A 12,103-nucleotide genomic window follows, 5' to 3' on the forward strand; every position below is an offset into this window, starting at 1 on the left:
TGTTGGTTGGTTTGTTTTCATTGGCAGATGGTGGCGACGGAACCGGTGTTCGCGTGCGTGTTTGTGTTTTGGTTGGTCTGTTTTCATTGGCAGACGGTCGGGAAGGAATCGGTGTTTGCGTTCATGTTCGTGTTTGTTTTTGGTTGGTTTGTTTTCATTGGCAGACGGTTGTGAAGGAACCGGTGTGCGTGTGCACATTTGTGTTTTGGTTGGTTTGTTTTCATTGGCAGACGGTTGCGAATGAACTGGTGTTTGCCTCTTGACGATTACAGTGAACGGATGCGGACGGGACGGTTATTTCGTCTGCGGAGGAGGAGAAGAAGGGGATGAGAGGGTGCCGCCTCCACATACTCGTCTACAACATCTCAAACTCTCAAAAAATCTGAGAAATGTGAGCAGTGTTTGTATTATTTCTTTTTATATAGTTTTTTTTTGTTTTTTGTTTATTGTGTTCATGTGTTTGGGCTGGACTGGCGGTCTTGTGCGCGTTTGTGTTCGTGTTTGTGTTTTGGTTGGTTTGTTTGTATTGGCAGACGGTCGCGAGGGTACCGGTGTTCGCGTTCGTGTTCGTGTTTGTTTTTGGTTGGTTTGTTTTCATTAGCAGACGATCGCGAACGAACCGGTGTTCACGTTTGTGTTCATGTTGGTGTTTTGGTTGGTTTGTTTGTATTGGCAGACGGTCGCCTCTTGACGATTAGAGTGCACGGAGGCGGACGGGATGGTTATTTTGTCTGTGGAGGAGGAGAAAAAGGGGATGAGAGGGTGCCTCCACATACTCCTCTGCAACATCTCAAACTCTAAAAAATTCTGTGAAATTTGAGCACTGTTTATAGTATTTCTTTTTATATAGTTTTTTTTGTTTTTTTTTTCTTGTGTTCATGGGTTTGGGCTGGACTGGTGTTAGTGTTCGCGTTCGTGTTTTTGTTTGTTTTTGGTTGGTTTGTTTTCATTGGCAGGCAGTTGCAAAGGAACCAGTGTTTGCCTCTTGATGATTATAGTGCAAGGACGCAGACAGGATGGTTATTCCGTCTGTGGAAGGAGGAGGAAGAGAAGGGGAAGGGGATGGGACGGAGCCTCCGCATACTCTTCTGCATTTCAAACTCTAAAAAATTCTGTGAAATGTGAGCACTGTTTATAGTATTTCTTTTTTATATAGTTTTTTTTGTTTTTTGTGTGTATGGGTTTGGGGTGGACTGGCATCATAACTTGAATAAATAAAGGGTTGATGGCCACCATTTCCCCAAGTGAGCAGAAGATGGAGCCGTAGAGAGAGAGAGAGAGAGAGAGAGAGAGAGAGAGATAGATAGATAGATAGATAGATAGATAGAGAGAGAGAGAGTAGAGAGGTGTTAGCAGAAGATAAAGACTATAGCAGGATATGTTTGCCTGGTCCACATTCCAAAAACCCCCCTTTTATATTTCTTGTCATATGGTTACAAACATTGTTCGCCTTGCATTTTCCTGTTTGTGTTCGTGTTCATTTGTTATGATACTGCTTTCGATCCCTAATAACTACCATTGTAAGGCGACCAAAGGTAGTGCCATCTATTATCGTGACAAAGAATGTATATTCTGTGGGTAGGTATTTTAGCGTGGGATTTTGATAGGAGTGGATGAGAGTCAAGGTTTTGTGGATGGATGATTCATTAACAAATGGTTCAGTTGTTATTGTCGACAATCATTAGTATAGATATTTGGAAGAAGGGCAATAAGATTGGGATGAGGGTTGTGGATGATGATGGTGTGTCTGGATGGCGGTTGACTGGTGATGTGGCCGAAGTATGAGTTGACATCATACAAGGATGGTCAATGCCCAAAGTGGATGACAGATGAAGAAACAATGTCTAGAATTTTGTATACATACATATAAATTTACATACCTGATTCAATATATCAATGCATCCATAATCAAGAATGCCCTTAAAAATTTGACAATGATGTGTGGATGCATGTTTTTCGTGTTGGGATTTAGGGGCCTTGATTGACACGATCGCCTATCGATTGTGCGCTAGAATGTTGAATCAGAGACATATGTGAAAACCAACACACAGAGAAAAAACAAATAAAAATAATTTGGTTTCCATATCTGTCTTCAATTTGAACTAGTCTGGATCATGTTGATTTAAGCCACTAAATCTCAATACTTTCCACATCGACCACAACCGGCATGCTTGTGGGAAAATGGGGAGAACGATTGCCACATACATATATAGCAAATGGGGACCAAGAAAACCTGAACACTATGTTCTGGAGATTCTGTAATAATTATTCGACATAATACTAAAATTTGTTCACCAATTAAAGACTAAATATGAAAAATTTTCGCACATAATTAAATGCCCAATGAAACTAAAAATAATATCCCAGTTTGATTAGTATGATTATAATCAGAGTATATGAGTGTTTTCAGTTGAGATTTCACCAAACTAATTGTTAATAATGGTTTATTGGTTAATTTTAATGAAAACTACTCATTAAATATATTCCGTAGTCATATTTTTTGAATAATAATGAGGATAATAGATATGCCCTTAATCAAGGGTGTTTAAGGTATTATATATAAGTTTTATTTACTTCAGGATATTAGTTGGGGCTGGAACCCTAGAGCCCCATTGGACTGCATGATGACGAGACATGTCTACCGAGATAACTTCTTCTACACCTTGCATGTAAGGCACATGACTGAATCAATAGGTGACATGTCAATGGAAGCCAAAAGGGACCACCTAATTGGTTCATATCCCTCTAATTTTCTGTGGTGTAATTCAACGAGAGACAGCTAAAAACAAGGTGAAATTTTATACTGGGATGCGCCTCATGGCTGATCATCCCTAAAAAAGTATAACATTTCCCCTCATTTTTTATTTTTCTTACATTTCCTCTTTATTTTTCAGATATAATGACCAACCGGACATCATGAACTATGTCAGTGTAGCGGAAACTGCATCAAGAAGCTTATTAATTCCAAGGGAATCCCTTGAATAGAGCCATCATGAAGTTTACATCTTATCCTTCTCTCCTTAAGGATATTTATTTCATTCCAATCCTCGTCATCAAGGATCTTATGCCCCTTGTATTTACGACTTGTGAGTCAAACTTTCTTTTCTCAATGATGTTGTCTAATTGTCTTATATATCAACATCATCAATAAAAATTTACTTTTCAGTATCCTTGTAAAATTATGGAAAAGTTTCCAAGAAAATAAGGCCATGTCCTGACCAAAAAAAGCTTTTTAACAACTGTTGATGCTAGAGTTAATGGTGTTCAACACCTTAACCCCCTTAAGCTAGAAGATGACCTCGAGTGAATGCAAATGAAAATTTGGTCTTGGGTATTGAGTGTATTATGGCATTTACCTTTTGCAAATTCAAACATACCCTAGTATGTACGTACGATTTCTGGCATCTCTTAATTCTCTTATAAGTATATGTGTCTCACATCTTATCAGATTTCTATGAATTGGGGCTTGTTGAAAACTTTGGTCAACCTTGCATAATTTTTTTATCAAAGACACCTATCTTATTCATTCCTAGGTCGTTTTTCACACAATTTCCTGACCAAATTTCAGCTGTGATTGAAAGCCAATTATGGAATATAGGACATGTCAGATTGACATAAGAAGTCAAAGTCGAGCATGTCAAAGAGTCATAATTTCCAAATTGTATTTTTCTAGGAGCTCTTTGTGAATTCAAAGTGAACCTAACCATTTATCACTGAATTTAATGCCCTCATCCAGAACCAAACCTGGTATGTTGTTCAGTGATCATCAGATATGCATATTATTGTATAACCTTGACCTTTCTCTCACAAGTATATAAAAATATTAAAATTTATGTCTTGACTTGTGTCTGAAGGTTTTAATCAACAAGATGGGTTCAATTTCATTGATACCTTGAGTCTGAAAGAACTAATAAATTGTGGTTGGGAAGGTTATAGTAGTAAAAGCCATTGGAATTTATATTTTATATATCGGAATAATCCGTTTTGTTATTAATAGTCAAAACTACAACTTAACTTTGTCCTTGCATTAACCATGAGTCAACAATGCAGACAAACTACCAAAATTTATGGATAAATCACCCCAATCTAGTACAAGTCCAAGAGAAAAGCACCCACCAACACGGGTATAGAGTTTATGAGGTTCATTGTCTTCTTTTACAGTATCTCGTTTGTATTTTGTTTCATTTTCTTTAGATCATAATCATTTCAACGCTTATAAAATAGAACGTCTTACCAAAGTCCAGACATTCAACTTCTCTCCCGAAATAATGTATATTTTATGTTTGTACATACTATGAAATGCCTAATTCATTCGCGATTGGAAGAAATATAAGGTAGTGGGATTTATACCAGAAAAATGAATCAATATTCATTCTGGTTTTGCTGATGAAATCTACCACTTTATTGTAATCAGTTATCAAAAAATTGTAGGAGAGTTGATTATTCTTTAAGTCTGCATAACTCCATTAAGTTGAATCTTCTGAACTGACAGAGCCCACTTAAAGTCAATTTTCGTCATGATGTTTTCTTTATTTTTGTCTTCACTTTCATGAATATGTTTAGAAGTTTGCTGATATATTTTGCTAAAATCATTTCTATGTGTAGCACAATTCCCTAGTATTTAATCAGGCTTGATTATGGCAGTCAAATATTTGGCTTCTGTGATGACTTAGGTTTCATATTTTCAAAGTTTCCATAAAGATTTGAAAATATAAAATGTAAGACTGATAACATGCAAATAAGAGCTGATAAACTGTTAATTTCATCATTTTTGGGCTTTTAATGCATAATAGCATCAATTTTTAAGCATGTTATCATGATTTCAGGTTAAAATAATAAATTCCTTAAATTTCAAGTCAAATAATACTTTTAATAAATATTTAGGTCAATTTTTACATTTTAAATGTTTTTAAAATGAATTTTAAAAGAAATTAAATGTTTAATTGACCTATTTCTACAAATAAAAGAAATTACACAAAACAATATTTTAGAAATTAATAAAGCATTTTCTACGTATTAATAAAGGGCTTTTACGTTTTATTTCAATTGAATTTTAAATAAAAATCATTTTTTTAAATAAAACCGGCCCTTATTGGGCCAGTTTAATCGCTAACAGCGTTGGTGAGTGGTGCAGAGCTCAAGAGATTGGCACTAGCCAATCAGAAAGCAATCGTGGCTTCGGTGCGTGACACGCACATACGCAACTCCGTGCGTGTCGCGCACTACACCAATCCATGGGAGACACCAAATGAGCCTATCGCGACGCTCTGCATCGCCTGCATACAAAGCGATAAGGAGAGGAGTTAGTAACGGAATCGGAAGAAGCTGTTCTTACGATTCCGCGGCGATAAAAAGTGAAAAAACGAGATTATTTGTTCGTTCTTGATTTGGAAGCTCGAGGAGTGATCGCCGAGCCTGCTCGAAGTCTCAAGAATCGCCTGGAATGATTTGGAGCTCGAGGTTGGACCGCATTTCCGTCGATCCGAATCTGCAGATTTTTCCCAATCGGAAGAAGAAATCAGTGGAATTAGGCATCGTTCGTTGCATGGAATCTCTTCAAATCGACTCACGAATCGATTCCGGTACTTCTAGGCTCAATGTGAATTCATTCCACACCTTATTTCGTACTCAATTTTCTCAAATTCGCATTCCGTTTATGCTCGCCGTTGTTCTTTCATTTTCGATTTTAATCGTCTTAATTCATAGATCTTAGTTTGTTTTTTAAATCAGTAAGTGTGGATTGGTTATCAAACTCCTAAATCAAATCCTAGCAGTCCCTTAATCCGCATAAAAATCGTGAATCTCATTCACGATCTCGTTCTTGTTAAATGAGCAAATCGTGAATTGTATTCATAATTTGCTATTTTCGGACATATTTACAATTTCGAATTAATTAAGAAAAAAATAAAAATGCTCTAAAAAAATAGCATAAAAATAGTTTTCTGAGTCTTTAAAAATAGTAAAATATCCTCTGATAAATAAAACAAATTAAGGAAATACAAAAATTAGAGTTAAATCTATTTTAGAAATCGATTTCAAATTCATTAAAAAGAACAAAAATTTATATAATTCAAAACAAATAAAGATTTTCAATCAAATAAGAAGATAAAGTTAAGTGATTTTAAATCTCTGTTATTAAATAACAGAGAATTATTAAAATCATTTAAGTTGAAAAAGTTATAAGTTTAGTTGCAAATTACAAATATTAGCATTTAAATAAGTAGTCAAAACATCATTTCAGTTAGGTTTCAAATTCTAAACCCTAATTAGACAGAAAATTGAATATCACCACGGCCTCCCTAGGGTTCGACCCCTTACGCATTAAGGGATATATAAATTTTAGTGTATTAAGTTCGAAAAACCCCTAAATAACGACATAACACATATTTTTGAGCTTATCAAAGACCTCGTAAACTAGAGGGAAAATCTAGAACATCATGTATATTTATATAGCGAGCTTCATCATCTTTACTCACAATGCCTCATTTACATTTTATTTTATGTCTTTTTTGACCTTAAGATAAGAGCTTCACGTATCTTTTCAATATTACATCTCCACATTTGCTCACAAAAAGAATGTCCATTTAAAACTATAATGCCCCAAATACCAAATTAAATGAATACCCAAGCCAATGTTTTTAATGCTAAGTATATAGGGTATTCCCAAGCCCTGAACTTTGCAGGTGGCACACATTGGTTTAATTACTCAGAAAAACATACGTCATGATGTCATAAGGCACCCTATACTCCATAATTGCACCCTACGAACTACATAATTTTCCAAAGTTTGGGATTGATATGTCTCTTAAGTCAAGTGGGCAGTGATATTTAAGAGGAATTTGTCATCACATGAGATCATGCCCAGAATATTAATATGAGAAAGTCACGTACAAAAAAATCTGACAATAGAGGGAACAGAATGTTCTCTGCCGTCCCGTCCCATCCCGTTCCCCTTCACACCGTTCAATTGAACTATTTTACAACTCTGTTTCCTCATCAGAACGGAAAGGGAGAGAACCCCTGTGATGAGTGACTGCATGGGAGGCCTGTTCAGCCATGTTCCGTTCATCCCAAACCGTCATCCGTCACGGAGCCTCTCAGTTGGAGGGGACCTGGTAAAATCTGCCTTCACACATGCAGCGGTAGACCATGGCGCAGGACTCCGCAATCGAGCACTCCAAGCTGACCATCACTCGGTGGCACGGCGAGCACGGCCCGCAAGCGTGCGAGCAGTCCGGCAAGCTTGACCCCGTCGAAGACATTCCCTCCAGTGATTCATCTTCCACCACCTGCCCACAACACAAACCAGATGTTAGTTGTGCAATTTGAACATCGTTGACTTTGACCATGGTTGACTGTCAAAGTCAACCTTCAACAACGTCATCAACATTGTTGAAGATACTTTCAACAATAATTTATTAACATACAAAACGTCAACGTCATCGTCCACGCCATAACACTTTCCCCTGGCCAATGTATGGACAGATGGCAAACAGTACGGGACGGAAGCCACTTCCCATCACCTGTCCCGACCTTAGACCTAAAAGTGGAGCTAAACCCTTGGAAAACTATTTCCCATTATGAAAACCATTGACATCTTAACCTACATAATGTCAACATCATCGTCAACATGACAAGACTGCCCCCCCAACTCACAGACAGACGAAAAACGAAAGCATGACGGAAACCAGCTACTGTCATCCGTCCAGGCCTCGGAACTAAAAGTGGAACTAAACCCTCAACAAACCCAATTCCATTAGTCTATGTTACAAGTCCCTCCCCAAAATCACAAGACTAACTGAAAGACCCGTTCTGTCATCCGTCATCTATCCCGTCCCGTCCCAAAACCCTAAACTAGAGCTAGTCCACCCTTACAAAATGAACAAAACCTACTCCACTCATCTATCTTACAAGCCCATCTCCCATCCCATCCCATTTCTCTTGTATATCATCCGTCATCCATCATCCATCCCATCCCGTCCCAAAACCCTAACCAAGAGCTAGTCCACCCTTGCAAAATGAGCAAACCGTACACTAATCTATCTTACAATCCCCTCTCCCATCCCAACCCAATTCCCCTAAACACCACCCGTCATCCGTCATCCGTCCAAAACCCTAACCTAGAACAAAGCAACTTCTAAACAATGAAATAAACAAGATAAACCTACCTTGTGGGTGTGGTCTCCTTCATGGAAAGTGTCTGTCAAAGGGTCGCCAGGGGCAGGCCGGAGACAATGGCTTGTGGCAAGAAGCAGGCAGAAAACAACAGCAAAGAGGGCGGCTCGCCGGCCATGAAGATAGTGAAAGATCGACATTAGAAAGAATGAAAGAAGATGCAATTCTTGAAGAATAATGCGTGAATTTATACAAGATTGGAGGTTGTATGAAGCGGTTGTTTTAATGGAAGGCACGGAGAGCGTCTGATGAAGTTCACAAGATCACGGACATAGCGGCGAGATGAATTTAATGAACTTCTGAAAATGATAGTTGATCAGAGAGGCGCCGCGTAACGTTCGGTTGAAACGAATTTGGAGTTAATGCGAGATGGGTTTGAAGTGTATCTTTCGTTTCTTTTTAGTTTTTTTGTTGTTTGGGAGATTATCGATGTGTTTGTGAAGATTAACAGTCTTGATGAAGAGTCGCCGCGCTGTTCTTGTGAATATTTTAGAGACATAGCGAGTGAGAGAGAGAGAGAGAGAGAGAGAGAGAGAGAGAGAGAGAGAGAGAGAGAGAGAGAGAGAGAGAGAGAGAGAGAGAGAGAGAGAGAGAGAGAGAGAGAGAGAGAGAGAGAGAGAGAGAGAGAGAGAGAGAGAGAGAGATAGAGTTCATCACGGGCATGGCGGCGAGATGAATTCAATGAACTTCTGAAGGCGACAGTTGATCAGAGAGGCGACGCGTAACGAAACGAATGTGGCGTTAATGCCGGTTGGGTTTGGTGGGTATGTTTCGTTTTTGATTTTTTTTGATGTTGTGGTTGTTGTTTGGGAGATTGGCGGTGAGTTTGAGGGAGGGCGAGAGAGAAATAGAGAGAAATAGAGCGTGCGACTAAGAAAGAAGAGAGAGGGAGAGCGAAAGAGAGATAGAGAGAGAAACTATAAGACAAATGGAGAGCGAGAAAGAAATAGAGCGAGAGACTAAGAGAGAGAGAGGGAGTGCGAGAGACTAAGAGAGAGAGAGGGAGTGCGAGAGAGAAATAGACAGAAACTGTAAGAGAAATGGAGAGCGAGAAAGAAATAGAGCAAGAGACAGAGAGAGAGGGAGTGCGAGAGAGAAATAGAGTGAGAAACTATAAGAGAAATGGAGAGCGAGAAAGAAATAGAGCGAGCGACTAAGAGAGAGAGAGAGAGGGAGTGCGAGAGAGAGATCGAGAGATAGACTGAGAGAGAGGGGGAGAGCGAGAGGTTTTGAGTTCATCACGGGCATGGCGGTGAGATGAGTTGAATGAACTTCTGAAAGCGACAGTCGATGAGAGAGGCGTCGCGTAACGTTCGGTTGAAACGAATGTGGCGTTAATGCAAGATGGGTTTGGTCGGTATGTTGCGTTTTTTGGTTTTTTTGTTGTTATTATTTGGGTGATTGACGGTGTGTTTGAGGCTTTGAGGAAGGCGAGAGAGAGAAATAGAGTGAGAGACTAAGAGAGAGGTAAATGAAGTGAGAAAATAAGAGAGAGAGAGAGGGAGAGCGTGAGAGGAGTGATAGACTATAGAGAGGGAGAGCGAGAGGGAGATAGAGTGAGAGACTAAGAGAGAGAGTGGGAAAGTGAGAGACTGAGAGAGAGAGAGAGGGAGAGCGAGAGAGAGATAGAGTGAGAGACTAGGTGAGAGAGAGCGAGAGAGAAATAGAGTGAGAGACTAAGAGAGAGAGAGGGAGAGCGAGAGAGAGATAGAGTGAGAGACCAGGTGAGAGAGAGCGAGAGAGAAATAGAGTGAGAGGCTAAGAGAGAGAGAGAGGGAGAGCGAGAGAGAGAGTTAGAGTGAGAGACTAAGAGAGAGAATGGGAGAGTGAGAGATTAAGAGAGAGCGAGAGAGAGATAGAGTGAGAGACTAAGAGAGAGAATGGGAGAGCGAGAGATTAAGAGAGAGCGAGAGAGAGATAGAGTGAGAGACTAAGAGAGAGAATGGGAGAGTGAGAGATTAAGAGAGAGCGAGAGAGAGATAGAGTGAGAGACTAAGAGAGAGAGTGGGAGAGTGGGAGACTAAGAGAGAGAGGGAGAGCGAGAGAGAGATAGAGTCATAGACTAAGAGAGAGAGGGAGAGCGAGAGAGACATAGAGTCATAGACTAAGAGAGAGGGAGAGGGAGAGCGACAGAGATAGAGCCATAGACTAAGAGAGAGAGAGGGAGAGCGAGAGAGACATAGAGTCATAGACTAAGAGAGAGGGAGAGGGAGAGCGACAGAGATAGAGTCATAGACTAAGCGAGAGAGAGGGAGAGCGAGAGAGAGATAGAGTCATAGACTAAGAGAGAGAGAGAGAGAGAGAGAGAGAGAGAGAGAGAGAGAGAGAGAGAGAGAGAGAGAGAGAGAGAGAGAGAGAGAGAGAGAGAGAGAGAGAGAGAGAGAGAGAGAGAGAGAGAGAGAGAGAGAGAGAGAGAGAGAGAGATAGCGTCATAGACTAAGAGGGAGAGAGAGGGAGAACGAGAGAGAGATAGAGCGATAGACTAAGAGAGAGATAGGGAGTGCGCGAGAGATAGAGTGAGAGACCAAGAGAGAGAGAGATTCTGATAGATGGGTTTATTGATGTAATCTGATACGACAATAATACACCAAAGTCTTATATTGGTCGAAATGTGATGGTATACTGAACTGGAACCAGTATAGTGCCCAGTATAATCAGTGCATTCACATGATCTGCGGCGGCCTTGACGGTGCAACCAGCTCACTTACATGAAGAAATAAATGAAGCTCCTCTGCGCTTGTATCAGAGGCCATTTATTATATCCTTTTCAGGGCAACGCCAAATATTTCAGAAAATATTTGGGACTGTTTAGGAATATAGTGAACTATTTAAGTCCCAAATTTTAGAGGTTCTTCAGAATCTGCCCATCCAGAGTTCGTCCCGTCCCAAATATGTTTGTCCACTTGCCATCCCGTCCAAGACAGTCTCATCCGGTCCAATGTCCAGGATGAAGTGGTGGGTACGTCGACCGTGCTTCAGCATTAAGCCACTCAGAATTTGACACGTGGCACAGCAAGTGCGTCAGCTACCTCATCCGCCAACCAACCCATCGGCCGTCCAAGGCCCCGGACGGGATGGTTTTTTAGTGCACTGTATTCAGGAGAGATTCGATGCAGCATTAGGTCATTAATCAATAGAGATGAATATCTCCATTTTTCTTTGAAAGCTGACAAGTCTCTGCCCTCTGAATGATGCCTGGGGAAAATAATTACAATGACTGTAGAATTTTAAGGAGATATTTGGTCCAGTTGAGAGTGTTTGGTCCATGGGTTTTTCCATGACCATATAATAAGATGAATTTATTCTGTGAAACTTGAATCAGCTGTCTGGGTGCAGATATTGGTGAGATCTGCTTCACAAAATTTTGATAGCTTTGATTGTGCTTGAATTTTTCTGATTATCCTGAGTATAGTCTTCTGTCGTCAAACTAAGTTCAAGGTGAACATAAGTTTGTAGAAAATCAAGAGAAATCAGAGTAGGAAAAGCATACCGTGTAGAGTATTTTTTTATCAATTTTCTAGACATTTGCTGAGTTTTTTATTAAGATGAAAAAGTTGATATCAAGAATGATGTTGGAAGAAATATGTAGATCGTATCTTACTATTTAGATATTGACATTATGAAAATTAAAATATACTTTGAGATTCTTGGATTTTTTAAAATCCACTTGATTAGAATGATTTTGAGAGAATCCCTTAATAAAATTGAACTTGAATATAATATTATAATTGGCTTGGAGATTGTTAAATAGAGAGCGACAGAGCAGTCTCGTCAATTCATATATTTTGAGATACATTTTAAATTATCTCAAAGTGAGATATAAGAAGTTAATTTCAAATGAACTTGTTGGTTTATAAATAATAGAGTGCATTTAACTCGTTAGATTAAAGTCATATATTAAATAACTGAGAAATTATTTTTATCCGAG

General features: G+C 39.3%; 1 pseudogene across 1 annotated transcript; it reads right to left on the reverse strand.

Annotated features, from left to right (window-relative positions):
• Positions 1 to 6,827: 6,827 nt before the first annotated feature.
• On the reverse strand, positions 6,828 to 11,209 carry LOC144713518 (protein EPIDERMAL PATTERNING FACTOR 2-like; annotated as a pseudogene). The gene is made up of 4 exons (XR_013584064.1): positions 11,205 to 11,209; positions 10,116 to 10,167; positions 8,169 to 8,420; positions 6,828 to 7,289 (listed from the first exon to the last, which is right to left on the reverse strand). The product of XR_013584064.1 is annotated as a protein EPIDERMAL PATTERNING FACTOR 2-like (transcript).
• Between the last annotated feature and the right edge of the window lie 894 nt (positions 11,210 to 12,103).

This window comes from Wolffia australiana, chromosome 16, assembly GCF_029677425.1.
Source record: "Wolffia australiana isolate 7733 chromosome 16, ASM2967742v1".
Classification (NCBI taxonomy): Eukaryota; Viridiplantae; Streptophyta; class Magnoliopsida; order Alismatales; family Araceae; genus Wolffia; species Wolffia australiana.